This window comes from Aquila chrysaetos, chromosome 3 (genome assembly GCF_900496995.4).
Source record: "Aquila chrysaetos chrysaetos chromosome 3, bAquChr1.4, whole genome shotgun sequence".
Classification (NCBI taxonomy): Eukaryota; Metazoa; Chordata; class Aves; order Accipitriformes; family Accipitridae; genus Aquila; species Aquila chrysaetos.
The window spans coordinates 28,828,484-28,849,313 of record NC_044006.1 but is presented as its reverse complement, the minus strand read 5'-3'; the positions used below and the strand labels follow the sequence as shown (position 1 = coordinate 28,849,313).

Here is a 20,830-nt window from a genome sequence, read left to right as displayed (position 1 = left end):
GATCCGTACAGTCCATCATTTCAAACTGAAGTGGCAGCTGGAAAATGTGGAACAGCTGGCAAGGAGCTGAGAGAAAATGTTTTACATAAATATATCTACACGCAAACTGGCAGAAGGCCACGGACACCGTACCCACAGGACGGGATCAAAACTACGCACCAGAGGGTTAAAAAGAAAATTTGGGGGGGGGGGTGGTGAGGTGGGGAGGCGGGGGGGTCCTTTTACCTTTTCTCTTCACGTGGCGCGAGGATTTGGGAGCGGGCACTGGCGGCTGAGCGCCGGCGAGCCCGTCCGGAGGCGCAGGAGTTGTGTCAACACCCCGACTTTACGGCTCATTAAAACCGCAGAGGATCCGCTCTCCCCGGACCCTTCAAAGTTGCGCGACGCGAGGACGGGCCGCGGTGCCGGGCCGGGGCGGCTCCCGGCAGCTCCCCCGGGGGCGCCTCCTCCGCCCCCCCGCCCCGCCGCCGGCCGCGGGCAGCCGCCCCGCTCCTCCCGCCGCGGCCCGGCCCGCCGCCGGCCGCCCGGCTCCCCAGCTTGACCCAGTGCCAACGGCGGCAGCAGCGAGGAGCGGCGCCCCACGCCGCGCACGCCCCCCCCCACACACACACACAAAAAGGCGCACGCACCCCCGAGCACCCACCCCCGGCCGGGACGCGACTATCCCCCCCTCGCCCTCGGGGAGCCGCCGGTGGGGAACAACGACCGGGCGCCCCTCCGCCCCGCCAGATGTGACAGCGCCTTCTGCCGCGCTCCTCTCGCCTTTCCCCCTGCAAAGTTTGCGGCTGGCCTCCCGCCTCACCGGCGTGAAAACGCCCGGGAGTTGCTCGGGGAGGCGGGGGGGGGGGCAATAAAAAAGCAGCTGCCGCTCGCGAATCGGCAGCTCCGCCGCGGGACGTGAGCGGCCGAGCCCGGGCGGGCCCGGGCCCGGAGCGGGGAGTGCCCCCGCCTCTCCCCGCACCCTCAACTCCCGCGCTCCCTGACAGCCATTTTGGGGGTTAGGCACCTCGCTCCCCCCTACCCCCCGCCTCCGAGCTAGGGAAGCGGGAAGGGGGCCGGGAGCGGGGAAGGAGCGCTGGGAGACGAGAAGAAAGTGGCCCGGAGCAGAGCCCGGGGAACAAAGAACTTCTCGCCCAAGTGGGTACGTACCTGCCGCCGCCGCCGCTGCCGCCGAACCCCCGCGCTGCCCATGGGCGAGGGCCGGGGCCGCCGCGGCTCGCCCCCGCGCCGCTCCCCCGCCGCCGCGGCTAGCGGGGCCGGCCCCCGCCGCGGCCGGCGGGCATTCTCCGGGGGGGCGGGGGGGGGGAACGGGGGACGGGACGGGACACGACACACGCGGGACAGGGGCGGCGGAGGAGGGCTGGCGGCTGTTGTTGGTGGTTGTTTTATCCCTGCCCGCCTCCCGCGGGGAGCAGCCCGCGCCTCTGCCTCTGTGTGGGTGTGTGTGCGTGTGCGTGTGTGTGTGTGTGTGCGCGCGGACCCGACATCAGTTTCAGTGATCTTGTAATCTGATCCCTTCTGACTCACTCGCACTGACTGACATTTCTGATTTGGTTCAACAAAAAGAGCGGGGGGGGGGAGAAAAAGAAGAAGAGGGGGAGGAAAAAAAAAAAACAAACCACCAACCTAACCCCAAACCCACCGCCTGGTATCAGAACAGTTTTCGGAGGGAAGGGGGACCCCTCCGGCCCGGCCCGGCCCGGCCCGCCCGCCGCCGCCGCCCGGCATTGTTTTGGCTCGGCGCGGCCACCGAAGGAGGGGAATAAACACATCGCGCCGCGATACTCACGTGTCGGAAAAGTTGTCCCTTTTGCTTTCCTCCCTCTCGCACACTCCTCTCCGCCGCCTCCTCCAAGTTTTACAGATGTTGCAGGGCTCCCCGCCGCCGCCGCCCCCTCTTCCCAGCGCTGCCCTCTGGATCGGAGCAGGGGAAAGGCTCTTTAGGGATAACTCCCAGTTTCCAACACCCTCCGCTAAACTTTCCCCCCTCCCTCCCCTTCCTTTAAGCGGCGGAGAGGGCTCCGCTCTCCTTTCCCCCGGCCCTCCGCCCGTCCGGGACGCGGCTGACTGCCGCCCGGGGCGCGGATGCCCCGGGCCCGCCGGGAAGCGGGGCCGCCTGCCTGGGGGAGCGGCGGAGGGCGGAGGGCTGCGCCCCGGGGTGCGGGTCGGGCCGCGGCCTGGCGGGCTGCGACGCGCGCTCTCGGCATGACACCCCCGCTCCCCCCTTCCTCCTCCTCCTCCTCCCCCCGCCATCCCCCCGGCCCGGCCCGGCCCGCCCCGGCGGCGGCCCGAAGGCGGCGACACCCCGCCCACAGCCGGGAGGCAGCGCGGGGCGACGGCCGGCCCCCCCCGGAACGGCCCCCTGCCGCCTCGGGTCGCGCTTCCTCCCTCTCCTCCTCCTCCTCCTCTCCCGCTCCATCCTTCAGCTCAGCCCGCATCTGCAGCCCCGTTTCCCCGCGCAGCGGTGCGCTGGACCCCGCCTTCCGCCCGTCCTGGAGGGCCGGGGCCTTCCCCACCCCCCAAAAAATCAGGGCTTTTGGGGGGAAAACGTGCCCTCCGGGTGGGTCGTCTGCCTGCGCCGCGGCTTCTGGGTTCCCGTTTGCTCTGGCGGCGCAGGCTGACTTGACTGACGGACTTCAAGGAAAGTTTCACCTCAGCCACGTGACGCTGAAAAACAGCGCTTTCGGGGAAAAAACGCAAGCACTCGGGCGAGGGGAAGGGTGCCGGTGGTGCCTTCGTCGGCTCCTCCCGGCCCAGCCCGCCCGCCAGCCTCCCCAGCGCCCGGCCGGGCTCCGCTGGCCTTCACTTCACCCTGCCCAACAGGGCTCCCGGCTGCCTCCGTCCATCCCTGCCCCTCGCCCCCGGGCTCCGGGTGAGCCGGTCTCCCACAGCAATGCACGCTGCGGTTCAGAAGTAGCAGCGACTGGGATGCCGAAACTTTTTCGTTCCGGTACGTCCACCCTTCGGGAAATGATGCGTCCTGACAAGACACCTTGCCTTTTTCTAGTCCCGCAGATTGCTCCCCTGACACTAAAAGAAGTCTGAGAAACCATAAATGAACATTATCGCGAGCACTCTCCGTCAAGTCAAAAGGTGGGGCTGGCTCTCGGGAAAAGCGTATATATTTAAGTTGTTGCCATCACAATGTCAAATACTTCATATGCACCTTTGTTCATAACCTGGCTCGCAACAGAGCCAAGTAAAGATTTGTTACTGATGTAGATGATTTAGCAAGGTACCTAAGCTCGGGCGACCCTAAGCATTTGAGAAGTCCCACAAAAATCAGTCATTCTTGCAGAAGGGCATGTTTGCTGAGGGAAATGAAAGACAAGCCTTTGATGCTGTGCATTTCATAAAGCTTCCCTTAGTCTCGCCACGAAAGTGTTCATTTTATTACAAAACAAAGCTGGAGGTATTTCTGGTTTGGGGCGACTGGGTTCATGAGGTTTTTTAGAAAGAAAGAGAAGGCAAGCTTACCTGACCTAAAAGCCACTTCAACCCAAATTTCCTCAGACTCACTGTTGTTTTCCACCTGGAAATCTTCTCTGGGTGCAAAGGGGTAGCTTTGGAGAGATGCCTGTAATTTTATGGATGTCCCAGGCACGGTCAGACCAATCGCGCTGGCAGTCCCAGGCACGCTCATTTGTATGCAAGTTTTACAGCACCAGGACGGTACACCCTGACTTTCAGGACAGACACAGTGGTCAGATGCTTTCACGGTGAGCGAGGGGTGCACGTCGTCCAACCTGCCACGCACGCCTGCACCGGCAGATGCCCAACGCCCGACTCCCGTGCGCTGCGGAGAGTTAAAGGCAAGCGCTGGGACGCAGTAGAAAGGATGACAGCTTGTGACCTGGTGCCATGACTCTGTAGCCAGCGACTTCACTGCGTACCAACGGGCAAATCTGCCCCTGCTCAGAACGAGCAGCCTTTGGTTGCCCAACCGATAACTGCTTATAGGTGTAGTGCTATGTGGGGAGGAGGCATGTGCAACAGCAGGATCTGAATACAGATACGAAGAGCTGATATTCTTCCACCTTTTTTCATCTTATATGACTTCCTTTGCCAGTCCCATTTTCCTAGGAAATATTAGCTGTTTCATGATATTACGATAATAGTGATATGGTACTGCAGATGTTTTGTTTAAGATATATGTATATATACCAGTGGGGTGGTAGTGTACAGAATGTTTAGGCAAACCTCTGGTCCCTTTAGAGATCCATTTAAGAGCTATATGATTCCTCCAGCCCATAGTTCTTTACTCTTTTTCTGCCTATTGCCTATTCCTTTGTATTTTTGCAATCAATTTTTTTCTTAAATTTTTTTTCCTCTCTGCATAATGAAAGCCCTTAAAAGTAACAGGGGAAATTAACCAACATACAAAATGTTACCTTATGAAAGAAAGAAATTAATGTGGAAAATCCTGCTTCTCTAACCATTTATAATTCAGTATTGGTGATCTTAAGATACTACTTTTAACAATAGGTAGAAAAGATGTTCAAACAGGGGCATGATTTTAACTTGAGGGTGGCCCTTCAAATCAGTATTCCTCTTAGACTTTTGAAAAAAGAAATTCCTATTTCCTGAGAGTTTGGACATCTTGTCACGTCATAAAACTACATTTCATCTTTCTTTTTGTTTGTTTTTTTTTTTTTAAATTCTGATTCACACCAGCTCTGTTCAAGGCACACATTTCTGATTTAAGATTAAAAAACCCAAACATTTCACTACACTCAACTCACATCAAAATTAAGACAGACAAGAAATTTTAAAACTAAAGAGCAGATAGAATGCTTTGAGCTCTGCTTATGAAAAATAAAAAAAGACTCCTGACGCATTTCTGAGCAGTGAAAGTCTTGAGAGAAGGGAAACACAGAAACAACCAAGGTTTCTGCCTGTGCCTGTCGGAATGGTCAGGCCAAGCAGAAAATAAAATACGAGGGAGAGTGGGTGACATTTGCCATTTGAAACGTATTGTAAATGTTTCAACACCTTGACAATGAAGCGCATAGCAGAAGCTTAGAGCATCCAAGACCCTTCAGCTAAACAAAATGAAAATAGGCAGCTCTGTTTAGGGAGGTGCCTTTCTTAACATCTTTCATGTCTGCTTCAGAGGAATCATACTTGAAAGACGCGATAGCAAGACAAAAACTATATATTAATAAAATGTAATGACTTTTCCACACATCTGGATTGCCCTTCCAAGAGAAACTGACCTCTGAGACTTGTCTATAATGTTTCCCTGCAAATAGGAATTGGCTCTTGCAGAAGACCTGTTGGACAGTGCCAAAACCCATTTCTCTGACAAAATACCACAACCACGGGACATCTCTGCCATAAGTTGTATCACACACAATACTTCTGCATTTCTTCAGCCTACCTTATGTCCCCACTTCTTCTCAGCCTATGCTTTGAAAATCACAGGCCTCCAGGCTGCGTGCTTATATTCCCTTTTTGCTGCACCCGTTGTTCCAGGAAAGCACAGTCAGAAGGAGCAGGCGTTCTGCTGACATAAGCTGCAATGCAAAAGACCTGATATTAAGTCACATCAAGACCCAGTCTTCTCACCACTCCCAGTCGCACCACCCTCCAGTTTCTCTCCAATCCTAGTGAATACTCCTCTGGATGCATTCAAGTACCTTAACTGTTGCTGGTTATCCAGGTGTCACCTACTAGCAGTCAAAGCTATCAAGATAGTCATAGAATCATAGAATCATTTAGGTTGGAAAAGACCTTCAAGATCATCGAGTCCAACCATCAACAATGCCCACTAAACCATGTCCTGAAGTACCCCGTCCACTCGCTTTTTGAATACCTCCAGGGATGGTGACTCAACCGCTTCCCTGGGCAGCCTACTCCAATGTCTGACAACCCTCTCAGTAAAAAATTTTTTCCTAATATCCAACCTAAATCTCCCTTGCCTCAACTTGAGGCCATTTCCTCTTGTCCTATCTCCAGCCACCTGACAGAAGAGACCAACACCCACCTCACTACAACCCCCTTTCAGGTAGGTGTAGAGAGCGATAAGGTCTCCCCTCAGCCTCCTCTTCTCTAGACTAAACAGCCCCAGCTCCCTCAGCCGCTCCTCATAAGACTCGTGCTCCAGGCCCCTCACCAACTTGGTTGCCCTTCTCTGGACACGCTCCAGCAACTCAATGTCTTTCCTGTAGTGAGGGGCCCAAAACTGAACACAGTACTCGAGGTGCGGCCTCACCAGTGCCGAGTACAGGGGAACAATCACCTCCCTGCTCCTGCTGGCCACACTATCTCTGATACAGGCCAGGATGCTGTTGGCCTTCTTGGCCACCTGGGCACACTGCTGGCTCATATTCAGCTGGCTGTCAACCAGCACCCCCAGGTCTTTCTCTGCCGGGCAGCTTTCCAGCCGCTCTTCCCCAAGCCTGTAGTGTTGCATGGGGTTGCTGTGACCACAGTGCAGGACCCGGCACTTGGCCTTGTTGAACTTCATACGATTGGCCTCAGCCCGTCGATCCAGCCTGTCCAGATCTCTTTGTAGAGCCTCCCTACCCTCAAGCAGATCGACCCTGCCTCCCAACTTGGTGTCGTCTGCAAACTTGCTGAGGGTGCACTCAATCCCCTCATCCATATCATCGATAAAGATATTAAACAGAACAGGGCCCAACACCGAGCCCTGGGGAACACCACTTGTGACCTGCCGCCAACTGGATTTCACCCGATTCACCACAACCCTCTGGGCTCGGCCATCCAGCCAGTTTTTCAGTCATGTTTTTGCCAACAGGCAAATACCTTATTGGAATAAATTCTGTGAAATGGACACATCTGCTGTGCTTTCCCAGGGGCAACCTCAGGTGGAGCACTAGAATATGGAACAATAGCACTGATTTCTGGTCATTTATGCAATATCCCTCACAAGAGAACTTGGCCAGTGCATCTTGTTCCCACCCATGCAACCCCCTTGTTGCATGGCTGCTGAGTACAGCAGAGAGGTCTCAAGAAGGAGCTGGTGGAAGAAAAAGAGGAGTATGAAGTGGTACCATGTCAAAATCCTCAAAGTCTGCAGAAGTTGCAGCTGGGGGTACAGGGAAAAGTGCATGGCCTAAGGTGGGATGCGGAACTGGGGTGTGGAGGTGACCACATTTGGTAGGGATATAAAGGTCAGGACAAAAACCTTACCTGCAGTACTGACAGGGAATTGATGTAGGGAAGGCAAATGGGATGGATGGGACTGAGTAGGGAAAGAACTAACTAGTTGGAATCTCTTAGTTTTGAAAGAAATTATAAACTGATGTACCACTGCACACTAGTCTAATTTAGGTCCTTAGTGGGAGCCAATTTTTTTTTTTACTTTTCTGTGAGAAAGGCAGTATAGTACCTGCTATATTCCTGGAGGAAGACTGGGAGACAGACTACTGAACTTGAATAAAAAAATTGGAGCCAGTATCATGATTTTTCTTGCAGTCTGCTTGCAATTTTTTACCCTTCTAGATTAATGGCTATAGAACATAACATTGTCATGTTGTGGAACATACTTACACTTATATAAATATTGCAGACCTGAATTATTAGTCAGGGAAGTTTGTTATTTACTTACTCATAATTCTTTGCATTTCATTTATTTTATAAGATTAAACTTGTCTTATGAATTTCACTATCGGTTTCCCTTTCAGAATTTCTTTTGCTGACACATTTCACTTTCCAGCCTCACAGATTTCTTGTTTTGCTTTAGAGTCTTTCATTATTTGGATTTTTGATTGTTATTAGTGCCATCAAGAAAAATGGAAAATTGTCAGCAAATATACAGATTTTTCAGAATAACAACCCTCATTCAAGAGTCTGAATTTTCTAAGGATGCTCACTGTAGCCCTTCACAGACTTTGACATACATCATTCCTTCTGGTGGTCCTTAGCAAGGAACCTCTGTGTCTTTCTACTTCTCCTACTAACATTGGGGATCTTGCTAGATTTCAGTGGAAGAAGGACTGATCCCTAGTGATCAGGATTATCTTTTTACTCTAGCAGATTATCTCTTATCCACCATCCTCTTTCTCTGAATGTCTAATCTAACTAATCTAGCTAGCTATTTATACCATATTCATCACTAGTTTTTTTAAATGCTGCACAATAAAACAAATGGGTCAAGGCCCAGTGATTTTTTTTATCCCCTTCCATCTGAAATATGTAAGGATTTGTATTTTTTTTTTAACTCTGCTGTGATTGGTGAAGGAAAACTAAGGCAAAGAGCTGGGTTTTACACATGGACAAAAAGAGCATTGGTTTCTGCAGAAATTTCTGTACTTTTGGACTGGCTACATAGAAAGTCTGAGCTCTCCAGGTCTTAAACTTTTGTTCACAATACTTTTACCCTTTTTGACTTCAGATGTATGGTTGCATTAAAATGCTTCATTGTTATGAACATCATTTTCATAAGGAGAATGTTTTCTTCTTCCAGGAAATTTAAACTGCTGCTGTTTTGTGTAAGGTATTTTGGTATATGACCATAAACATACCAAACAAACAAGCAGAGTGAGTTTCCTTTGTTTGCTATTTAAAAGCACCCCATACATGTTAATTATCAGGCGGGGAGCATACGGGGAAAAGCACAGTCTCTCTAACAGGCTACATCCAATAAAGACACCAAAATCATAACATTCCACGCAGAACAAGCATAAATAATCTGTTTATCTCCTTTTTGCCATGCTATAATAAGAAATGAAATTGCTAACGGTGCTGATATTTACGTTGTTATAATTAGGTAGATCATCATTAACATCCCCTTTAAATGATCTGGGATACTTTCAGCCTCTCTCTAGGGAATTGTCTCAGCTTCTTTCCCGACTGAGCTGTCGAACTACATGTGAAAGGATTTAGCAGTATTTTGCAGGGTGTAGTCACAAGCCCTACTCCATCCAGGATATATAGACTCTTCTGGCAGAATTTAAACCAGTTCTTTGAATGAAATAATCTTTATCACAAAAAAGACAGTTTTTTCCTAGCATATCCAATCCTACTTTAACATTGCCTAGTATAGTTGTGTCAGTCATGGGTGGGAAATATCACATACATAAAGGATCCGTCAAAATGTCTTTTTTTTTTTTCAGTTGTTGATGCAGTGAATTGGAAATCCACATTCTGAGGTGAAACATGGCATTCAGACACTCCCCTAGGAAACGACTAGGTTTTTCCCTAAGCCTTAAATCTACTAGCCAACATTTTAAAGTTAAAGCATTCTCAAATACCATGGAAAACTTGCAGTCTTCAGACTTTTCGTCAGCCTCTTAAATAATTATTTCAGTAGCTGGTGGATGCCCATTGTCACAGTTCAAATGCACATACAAGGGCTTTGTTTGCTTTTTTTAATGGCAACAGGAAAAACAGGTAAACAGCATCTAAGTAATTTCATCTTGGCCATACATATCTATAGTAAGACTGCTTAGTGAGCAATTTGCCAGTATCTTTTTCATAAAGTGTTCATGCTCTACTACTACACTACTAGCAGAGCATCCCCAGGTAAAGTTGTCATGGGTAAAGCGTGGCAATAATGTTTGTAAATCAGGTAGCATTCCATGGGCATTAAGGAGCCTCTGAGAACTGCTAGTTTATCCTCTCAGCCACCTGGGTGCAAACTCCTATCTCGTCAGGAATCCAGCCAGTTTACAGGCCTTAATCTGTCCTTGGTGGACATTTGTCCTTACAGAAAGATACAGTGCAGCATATTTGATGATATCTAGACAGGAGACATCTGAGATTAGTGAATCTAAAGCATGAATTTCTCATCCACCAAGACCTCATGTGATATATCCATCTATATCTACCTCCCGATCTCTCAGTCCCACATCTATCTGTCTATACCAGTTGCTGGCTTAGTCTCACTGTGAATGGGACACTGAGCTGTGCACCCACCAAATGGATCAAATAAAATGCATATACTGCACCAGATGATACTTTGAAGGGACTGTCAGTGACTTTGCTCCCACCCTTACCCCTGGCGTCATGCCCCGTATCAGGCTACAGTGCAGAAAGACACTAAATCTTGCTTTATAGCTTCTAGTACTGGATCAAAAATGCCACACCACTTCAGTATAAAGCTATTCTGTTGGTAGAAAGCCAGGACATCAAAAAATACTAATGAGCTTGAACAGTCAGGATTTATACCAGATGAGATATTTTCTGTTCCCCTGCAGCCAGCATAAAACCAGCATAAGCTCTGTCTGGTTAATTTAGCAGCAAGGTGATCAGGTACTCATGGCAGATCAAGTTATTGCTGGTGTGTGACCCAGCAGCATGCACAGCTCTCATTAATGACAGAGGACAACCGTCCCACATACACATATGCATAGATGCACATACACAGAAATGCTGTTATAGCCTTTCATTTTCCCTATAGTTATTTTTCCTTGCATGTCATTTACATCAGACTATTTGAGTTCTCCCTTTTCCTCTTCTGTAATGAAGAACATTCACAAGAGCCTGGGAGGAACTGATTAGCAGGAGACTTGCACTGTTTCACAAGGGAGTAACCTGAATTACTCCTCTCTGTTTCCCAGATTGAAGGTTTGGGTAACACCTCATTGGGAGACAAGAAGAAATCAGCAGCTTTAGTTCATGCAGTGTTGTTCAAAGGGAAGCAATGACCTGATACTTCAGAAACAAAAAAAAAAATCTATAAACTGATGTGCCCTGTTCCTTTTACCAGGGCTTAATGCTACATGCTTGCCTAAGTACCTTAGCAAAACAAGCCAACCAAACATGGGATCCCAGGATCACAAGGGATCCCACAACATGCCCCCCTTTTTTGAAAATATTGTTGTATTTAGTTCTTTGGTACTACTTTTTAAATTTCTCAGTCACAAAAACTGAGAAAGATAAAATACAGTAAAGTTCAGCTCCCTCCATCCATATTTGAGGTCCTGGACTGAAAGGCTAAGCAGATAGTTCTCAAAATTACACCTAGTTAGTTATACAAAGTGGAAGTTTGGAGAGGAGCCCCATAGATCAAAACCACCCATCCCCAGTACCAGTCTGTCTGTAATTCACCTCCACTAGCAGTCTGAAGTCAAATACAATGCCAGGTGGTAGCTAACAGTAACTGAATTTTCTGGCCCTTTTCAATGTCCTTCAGCAAAGCCGGGGCATCCAGGGACCTGCAAGTCTTAAGTGAAAGCAGATGTCACTTTTTTCCTATTCGTGTCAAATACGAATCTTGCTTCCCAATTCAGTTTCAAGACTCCCAGGTTTCACTGAAGGCAGTGGAATTTTTGCCACAGGCTTTGATAGGCACGAGGGACATAATTTCAGCAGTAAATTCTGTTGAATTTACTGCAGTTACCTGCACAATTAAAGTAAATGGTAATTTTTTGTATGTTTGCAGGATTGCATCCTAAGGAAGCTATTTGGAAAATAAGAAATAGAAGAGCATTTTCCTTATGAAATTATGATACTTTGTCAACATGCCTCAAATTTGTCAACAGTTGGCAGGAATATCTAAAAAAATACGTTAGAAATTGGAAGAGCTGCATGTTATTTTGCTTGAACCTAAAAGGTTTCAGTCCTGCAGTGCTCAAGCAAACAAAAAGTCTGTGAAATTTTACTTGAATAAACATTGCAGGCTGGTGCTAACTTGTTATTGGTACTGACACAGCCCAGCAATTGGCCAACCAAGAAAACGCCAGACAAGGAAAACAATGTGAGAGGTGCTATAATATATAGTCCTGCGTTTCGAGCCAGTAAGACAAAACCAAACACAAGTTTTGAAAATAATCACCAGAGTTTTTAGACAGGAAATATCACTTCACGATCTGTACGTTTACCCAGCACAGTAAGACCAATGCTCCATCAAAGGCACTAGAACATTTTACAATGGAGACCAACCATGGTTTTATGATTATTGTCATCAGTTCAAGTAACCACCACAAATAGCTACAGAGAAAAAGCAAGCTTGCAGAATATCTCAAATTGAAAAAATAAGCTATTAAAAATAAGACAAACAAACTAGAAAAAATCCCAAGCCACAAAGAATCATTCTAGGTATTAATTTTACATGCATTTAGGGTGAAGCACAATCCAAAGGAAGAATGTCAAATACCATAAATGTGCATCTATCCTATGTTCATTGTAAGCTTTCAACTTTTCCCTTTCCAAAAGCATAGCCCTGGTGCTGATGGATGAGTCCTTTCTCTTTTCCTTGATTTATTATTTTACACTCTCAATTTTATTCTGCCCTTGTTTGTTTGGGTTTTTTTATTTAGTTTATTGAACTGTTAAACTAGATTTAGAAATCGGATTCTTCCTACCTTTCAAAACATTAGTTAACAGGAGCACAAACAGGATCTGAACCACTTCCATTTTTATATAGCTTTCTGAATATAGTGTGTGAATGATGCACATTGTACCACACAGTACATAATCACAATAGAGACATCAAAGTGTTCGAAGCCAGTGAATTTGGCTCTCATACGTAAGATGAGATGTGCTTAAAAAAGAAGACTAAAATACAACTGAAATACTACTGAAAACCAGTTCCTTCTGGTTATTCAGTTAATGAAGAGTATGCTATAAAAATTGAAACTGCACTAGACTTGCAAGTTTTGCTTTGCAACTGCAAAAGCACGGAAGACACACTTAAAGCAGAACGATATCTGATGCTCATGTGATTCTGGGATCTGGAGTTTGAAGAGAGAGAAATAAGTACTCACAAAACCCCACATGATATAGCAGGATACCTGAGCTAAGAATTGGAAATCTGAGGACACTGCACAAGGGAATTTAACAAGGTTGACAGGAGTCGAGGGAAGGTACTTTTCATTTTCCTAAGTAGATAAAACAGAGGAAATTCATAAGCAGAAGACAGTAATATGATCAAAAGATGTCAGAGAGCTCTACTCATCCTTTACCACATACAACTTCATGACTACTCATACCACAGCCCAGACTTAGGTAAGATCAGCTAATGGATGGAAAACAGGAAAGTAAAGAAACAACATAGAAGTGATGCTGGTGAGCAGACGAGAGCTTTATGGAGAAACTGCAGCCATGATACTGTCTCCTTCACCTAAATGTATATAAAAGCATTTGGTCAGTGCACTCCACTGTTCAAAAGAGCTTATTCGTCACTCACACTTGTGAGCAGACATCATGTCGACTCCACTTTACTGGGCTAAAAGCTCATCCTCCAGTTTGAACTTCTCACTGGACATGCTTGACAGTCCTCGCATTGTAGTTCACCCCTCCTAAAACAGGTGACTAAGGGTAGATGAATCAGTCTCTGGAAATCCAGGGCCGATTAATCTTTCCGACTGCAAGGAAGTCATGGGAGGAGGTTAGGCACAGGCATCCGGCTGTCCCAGCACTGCCTGGTGAGACAAATCCCACCTGGGCTCTGACCTTCCAGCTCCCTGAGTAGTGCTTTCTTCCATCTGTGGTTCCTTCCTGGCAGCCAGTGACCTCGCCTCTGACTTCTGCGTTTGTCTTCTTCACCTTTGCCTGATAAAAGTGCCCCATAGAGTACTTCTACTATAATAACATAAAAAGAACCCTGCTCATGAAGCCTCCTCAACAGCATAGACTACTGCAAGCAAATCAAGCCTGTCCTTTGTCCTCTATACTGGCTTCCCAAAGAATCACAAAGAAGATGAGATTGCTCAGCTTACTGTGGCTAAAAAACATGCCTAATGCTTCGAGGTGATAACCACAATAATAACATCATCCCTCAGACACACTGGAGCCTACCAGAGTCAACCTTGTTTGTATAGGAAACTGGGGTAAGGCAACACTGAGAAACAATCTTTACTGTCTTCTGTTCCAACCGCAAAGCTGCGAGCTTCTACCTGCCATCTCCATACAGGGAAGAGAAGCACAAGCAATTAAAAACAAACAGAAAACCTCCAACCATCAAGGTAGACCTCCAAAGTCTGTGTGCAGTAAGACAATGAACAGCATTTACTCGGCTCTGTGGAGCTTGGAAAAGATACGACTCATGAGCAGTATGGAGGACGAATCATTCTGAGGTGGTGTAGAGGAAAGCTTAATTTATAGTTATGGCCCCCCAAATCCCATTTAGCAGGCCAAAGTATGATTAATTTGTTCTACTATGTTGGGTTCTGTAAGAGGATGTGCTGAGCCCTGATATGTGAGCAGTCTAATATCACTCACTATATCAAACCATTAAAAGCTCCTTCATCCAGAGCCCAGCCTACTCAAGGAGGTTACAGACAGCTAGCAATCTACCTTTGGTGTATGATCTTAGATGAAATTGTATCACTCCTTATATCTATTCATAAAGAACAGAAGCGATGGCCAGAGAACACGCACTTTATTAAAAAATTCTTGGATCATACATAAATTCTTTTGGTATTGATATTCTTTATATACCACACAAAGAGCAGTGTATCTTTATGGTCTAACTCAGGCAATTTCTATGGAGCAGGGAGAAAATGTGTTGGCTTCAGAGTCACAGATGCATTATACATTTATACATGCTATTCCAGTAAGCTTTTTATAAGCCCAGGTATCAAACTGTGATTGATTGGTGTGCTCTGCTCCTTCTGCCTGGGCTAAGGTCAGTGGGCCATATTCTGCAGTCCTTAACCAGTTCCCTCTCAGTTTTTTTACTGTCTGCGTCTGGGAGACATCAGTAAGATGTCTTGCCTTCAGCAAGAACAGCTGAATAAAACTTCAAAAACTGGTCCTGTATTTGGTCTGCTATCTTTTGAAAAATCTGTTGAGACTTGTGGTAACAAAATGAGGCTGTAGCTTCTCCAGACCCTGAGTTTTGAACAGCACAGACTGAAACACAGAGCTAAATTAGCAGCAACTCTTTACGCGTCCCAGATAGCAAAAAACCAAAACAGGAATCTATTCTGCAGAGAAGGACAAGGACTCCTTGCCTCTTCCCAAGCATGTAAAGAGAGAACTTTGCAATGTGGCCTGCAAGCAGCGAACGTGAGCCCCTCAGGGCTGGAAGAAGCTCAGGGACTTACTAAGCTCCTTCCTCCCCAGGGCTCTGCCGGAGGCTCCCTCTCCTACAGGGAGGCAGTGTCAGCAGGAATGCTGCTCCTGATGCTGAGCAGCCACTTGGCAGAGGATAAGAGCCGTCCTCGCAGGTAGGCCAGCCTCAGGACGTTGTAGGGCTTTACAAATCAAAGCCAATGCCAGCACTGGGCGCTCAGAGCAAGGCAGCCCAGCTGCAAGCATTTCGAGCTGGCTTCCAGATATGCTTGAGACGGGGCCTTGGTGGGGCTGAGTGAGGCAGTGGTGAGTCTGCAGGTAATAAAGGCATGAATCACAGGAACGAGGTCTGCTTTGGAGAAAAGGTAACCAGAGATAAATGTAAAGAAAAAATGTCCTTCTCAATTAGTCTTGGATTCCAGTTATCCAGCAAGAATGGAAAGCTAACCAGAACTGGGAACATGAGTAATAAGTGGCAGGTACACACCCTCCCAAAGGGGCAGATATTATCCCTACCATAACTCCTGATTGTTTTCCCCACGTTATTAACAGCAACACAGTCTTATCTGGATGGCACCGCAGCCAGCTGGCCCTCCCCCATGCCCCAACGTCGCATGCCAGGGGAGACAATCAACCCTTCTAACCAAATCGGTAAAGACAAAAACAGAACTGCTTTTTATCTGCAAAACCAAAGACACACAGCAACCCACACATCCTCACACGATCTACACATAGAACAACCTGCTCCCTAAAGTGAGTCTGGCAGCTCCAAAAGTGAAGGAGAAACCCTCCTGAGTTTAGGGTCAGACAAATAAAGGACCTCAAGGTCCTGCCCACAGAGAAGCTTGTGGTGAGCTGAAGAGCACAGTCATGTACAGCTCTGCCTTCAGCAGGTTCCTTTGCACTTCTTCCCCGGTCAGTTGTGAAGCTGCTTCTATTTAGACTCTGTTTCACGGGCTGAGAAACCCCTCCTTTCTATAGGGGATAATGCCTCTTCTCCCCCCCCCCACCCCCCCCCCCTTTTTTTTTCAGAATGTCAAAGCTCCCTGAACATGTTCTGGCTTGTACAACAGACCCATAGTGATTTTCATCATCCTGGATAGCATATATTAAACAGCAATGTTTTCCTGATAAACGATGTAGAATTATGGAATTGATACAACCAAATCTCAATCTTTGTTCCTTCTGGAGTTATTTCTTTAGTGTACAACTGAGACCAAGAGTACCACTCTGCTAGACACAATACTCATGAAGCTGAAGCTTATACCATTTAGTCTATTTCAATGCCAATCTTAGTTTGCCTCACCTTTCAAAAAGCTGAAGATTTCACAATTTGTTTCTCTTAACCAAAAGAATAAAAAAAAATTCCACCAAGGCAACCCTGATGACAACCAATGGGCTGCCAAGAAAAATAAAATAAATATGTATTTCTCTGAAACAACGTTATCCTTCCCCACAATACTGACCTCTGAGACGAGGATTGCTTTGAAAGTATCATCTCCCTCATGCTGTTTAAAGATGGGGGTAGGGAAAAGCTTTTCAAACAGTGTCAGGCTGGACATGGTCCACCTTTCATCATATTTCAAATGGATTGCCTTTGAAATGCAGGTAGAGTAAACCACCTGACTGACACCCACATTCTCACATCATTGGCTAAGGTTTTTCTTATCATATAGAAATGTTACATCTGTTACTGAAGATTCAAACATGCAACGGTATACAGACTCACATTTGCGCACACAAAGATATGCAATATTTCTCGTCTAATACTAGGAAGCTTCCAGATATATTTTTGGCTAGGCCAGAGTCCAAATTGGTGGGGGGTGGGGGAGCGGCAAGTGCTTAAAAAGTTAAAATTTTCAAAGATAGAATATTTAGACAAACAAATCTTGTTAATTTTAGTGCAAGGTGAATATCTAAATACCCAAGCTGGCTTTGAGAATGTCAGCCTTAATCTCTTTGTGAATAAGTTTCTGGATTTCCTTTCTCATCTGACTGAAAAAGCCTAAACTCTCCTTTATAGTGCTCAGAACTTTTCCTTGCTGTAATTGTGTTACTGCATACAAACCAGGAGAACCTCAGCATAAATAGGCTGCTCTCATTTCGCTTTCCAACGTGAGTGACATAAAAAAAAAAAAAGAAGAACATTTTTAATTCTCTAAAGTGTTGGCGTTGGGAAGGGATTCTTCTTTAAAAACAAGTATGCTTGTTTTCATCATGCTACAGCACATTCAGAGCAATTCTGCTGAACTCATTGAAATTATCTCTGTGTAAATCTGGTTTCAATGAGACAGACTTGAACTAAAGCAAATAGATATTTTTGACCGGTCATTGTCAAGTTAATGTTTTTCATGAGGAACCTCAGAGGGCCAGACTTGCAACCAATTTTTATGTCATTGCATCTGCTTACATTAGCGGTACATTTGGCTCAGAATCTTTTCAAGTGGTGTATTAGCCAGACAGTAGATCAATAAACAACGCAGATAGATAAACAAGTATCTTCTTTAGAAGTGTGCAAGCATTTCTACAGAGGAAGGAATATGACCGCTAGGATGTTCTTTAAACTGTAAACACGTCATTATCCAGATGTTTAATTCCCCTCTTAGACTGCACAATAATAAATACAAATAAACACTTTAAAAAGATCTGGTTAACATTCTTCAGAGCAACTTATCAAACTATTATTTTTTCAAGGCAAGGAAATTCTATTTCCATTCCTCCTTCTTCATTACCATGCACTTTATATTTTTGGTCAAATGATCCTCAAAGCTGAGTATCCTCAAGTCCCACAGGAGACTGGGAGCACCTCGGAGGGCTGATGACCAAGCTGGCCACTCACTTAGCATCCTCAGCTACTTGCAGATTCAGCCAACATTTATGCAGTTAATCTATCCAAGGGATGGGTCGTACACAATTAGACAGAATACAGTGACATAAATTGTCCAAGTCATTCTTTTTTACATCTTTAAAAGATGTCTTTTGAAAAGATTTTTGCTTATTTATGAATATTTTAATAGGCATAATGCAATTCTGCCCTAAATAGCCACACAGGACACTCAGTAGGAATCTGTTCAGTGTTTATAGGAAACCCACTTCCATTAGGCAACTGATCTTTGTCAGTCCCATGAGTGCTCACCATAAACAAGTTCACTGTATCTGTTCACACTGCCTATCTCTTTCCTTCCTCCTGCAATCTGCAGCACCACTGATACACCTGGAGCTTCTGAATCCATTTATTTTTTACCCTCTGGCTACTTTGTGCCCTGGCAGGCTTTGCCCCATCACTTACAGTGGGAAAAGCTCTTAAAACCTTGTGGAGAATAACAGGGCTGCTGGGGCCAGGCAAGGAAATTCAGCTCCAAGCACAGAGATAGGGAAGTGACTGACGATGGGAGGGATTCTTTAGGCAGTGATGGAAAGTGTTAGGGGTGGAAGGAGGAGAGAAGGCATAGGAGTGGAAGGGAGTCAGATATCTGACTGGAAAACTCAGGAAATGTTAAAGCCAAAAAAAATGGGAGGTTAGAAATACATTAGTCCATGACTGGCACACTTTCATGAGTTAGTGACAGCAGCAGGATGAATTTGGGACGACGGAGCTATCTAATACGTGAAGAACAGGAAGACTTCGATATGGGGGAAAAAAAAAAAAGCAAATGCAGTGGGAAAGGAATACATATTCCTTTGCTTTGACTCACTTCTTTTGCCTTTGTTTTTTTCAGCAAGACCTGGCAGGGATTTGGTCTGCCAGGGGCACTTCACTGTGCTACTCCTCTCTGGTCGCACTGGTCCCATTTCCAGCTATAAACTGACTTGGGGGCATTGCTGAGCCAACGGGAAGAGCTTTGCTGGGGGTATGGTCAGGACTGCAGACGGTGATGACCCAGGCAATTAAAATGCATGGAAGCAGCATGTATTTCCTACAAGCAGGAACCACTTTTCTGAGTATTCTGCCGCAAAACGACCTTGTGCCGCATGAAGAGGCTGCCGTGGCATCCAGCTGCTACGAACACATCGAAAGAGCCCGTTTGTTTAGACACGTAAGAGTTTAAACTTCATTTTCCTAACCTCTCAGGTTCTAGTTACAGCTTTTGGGGAGGAAAACATACTCACTTTTGCATTTCTGTAAATGCTACAATTTCAAATTTCAAGAACTCTGGCTTTTAATATTTTTCTTCCTTTGGCTATTTTATGTTCCTTTTTTTTTCCCTACATGTTTGGAGACTGTCCAAAGAAATTAATTAAACTTGAAGGACATGATATTTGTTTCTTGTTTCAACCTCTTTCCCAGATTCCTGCTGCTGGGCGTCGCCCTTAATTAACAGCATTTTTGTTTGAAATCACGTACTTAATGATCCCTATGTTCTCACTCTTTTGTTTAGTTTAGGTTTTTCCTATTTCCTTCTTCTGTTTCTTTTTTTGTTTTGCTGTTGTTAAAAAATGTAAGTTTATTTATTTGCAAAGATTATACTGTTTATCCAAGTGAGTAGTATCTTTAAGTGGAAAAAGAAAAGCCAGGCCAATTTTGCTGCTTCTTTACTGTCTCAGCTTAATAGCTTTGTGGTTTCTTCCTTTTTTTTTCTTTTTGTGTGTGTTTCTAATTCCAGCTGTGCAACACACATCAAACCAGTCTGTGGTTATACTTCTTGGTAAACTATGCTACTTAACATTTCATTTAAAAAACAATTAGTCTTTCTTTCCCCCAAGAAAACAAAATGAAACTACAATAATATTCTTTCGGTTGTATCCGCAGATACTGGATAATTGATTTCCGCTGTACATTAAAAAAGCATTCTTCTGTTTTGTTGGCAACACCAGATCTTTTTAATTTAATTAATGTTTCAAAAGGTAAACTGATTCAATTAGGATAACTTTTCAATGGAAATAGTGAGATGCAGAAGAAAGTGTTTTTCAAAGCTAGCTGAAGGATCTTGTGTGACTTCCCCAAGAGAAGAAAGCAGCCTACTTTAAATCAGCTGAGTTTCATCAATAAAAGGAGAATGGGGCCTAGTGGAATCACTCTGGAGCTCTGCTGCTTGCAAAAATACTTTATTTCCCATGGTAATTTTAAAAAACTTTTTGTTTTTAATATAAAGACACTTCCCCCCCCGCCAGCCAGGTCCACTTTGTCAAAAACAGCAAACAAAACATGTTTCTAAAAAATACCTGATGAATTCTTCAGGGGTGCAAAATCAAGAGGAAGTCTTGCAATAGAGAATTGATGTGACTGGAGTATAAAACGTTTAGGGCTGCATTATGTCTTTGAACAGAAGATATGTTACGCCACCTTCCTAAGAAGTTTCGTTCCTCGGGGCCTCCTTTGTTGTAGGTGGACAACAGCACGCTGCCAATCTGCCCAGTAACCATTTGAGATAGACGGCGCCTATGCGAGGTGACCTACTGCGGCCAGCAACTGGGCGGTAAGGCCGCCACTCCCTTCACGTCCCTCATCACCCCCCTGCTCTGCAGTGGCACCAGGAAAAGGACTGCTCTTTTTCAGTCTGTGCGAGGATGGACAGTGACTTCACATAAGGACGAGCATGAGGAGAACCAGCCAGCTCGGGCAGTGCAAGCTGAGGACTCTGAGGTCTCAAAGAGCCCAGGACTAACACCTACCAGCTTTAAAGCCCCTACCCACTTTAATAGTTTACAAGAGCAGCAACACTGTTTTTATGGGACCCCAAAATCATCCTCTCTTTCTCATTAGCAGTGAGATAATGTTACCCTGAAACCAGCGAGAAACAGTAATTCTACTTTCCATGTTCAAAACCAGTCAGTTTTTAAGTACAGGCTTATACAGTCCCTACTGGAGCCCCCAAACCCAGAAAAATCTGCTCTTCATTAAGGCTTTGGGTCATATGCCATTCATCTGCGTGCATGGGACCCCACTGATACTGGCTCATGGGAC

The 20,830-nt window shown here is 45.8% G+C and overlaps 1 protein-coding gene and 1 long non-coding RNA gene across 5 annotated transcripts in view; one reads left to right on the top strand and one right to left on the bottom strand.

Moving 5' to 3' along the window:
• Positions 1-2,217, bottom strand: part of GLI3 (GLI family zinc finger 3) — a 215,830-nt gene extending 213,613 nt beyond the window's left edge. For 3 of the 4 annotated variants that reach the window (XM_030010038.1, XM_030010040.1, XM_030010042.1), the window contains exon 1: positions 1,790-2,217. The gene's annotated coding sequence lies outside the window, so the exon portion shown is untranslated. Of the gene's footprint in view, positions 1-1,785 lie in introns of all 4 variants that reach the window. The other variant, XM_030010039.1, reaches the window with a different exon arrangement.
• On the top strand, positions 848-20,024 carry LOC115339691. The gene is made up of 3 exons (XR_003922798.1): positions 848-1,141; positions 18,645-18,962; positions 19,676-20,024. It is a non-coding gene; the product is annotated as an uncharacterized LOC115339691 (long non-coding RNA).
• Positions 20,025-20,830: the final 806 nt, after the last annotated feature.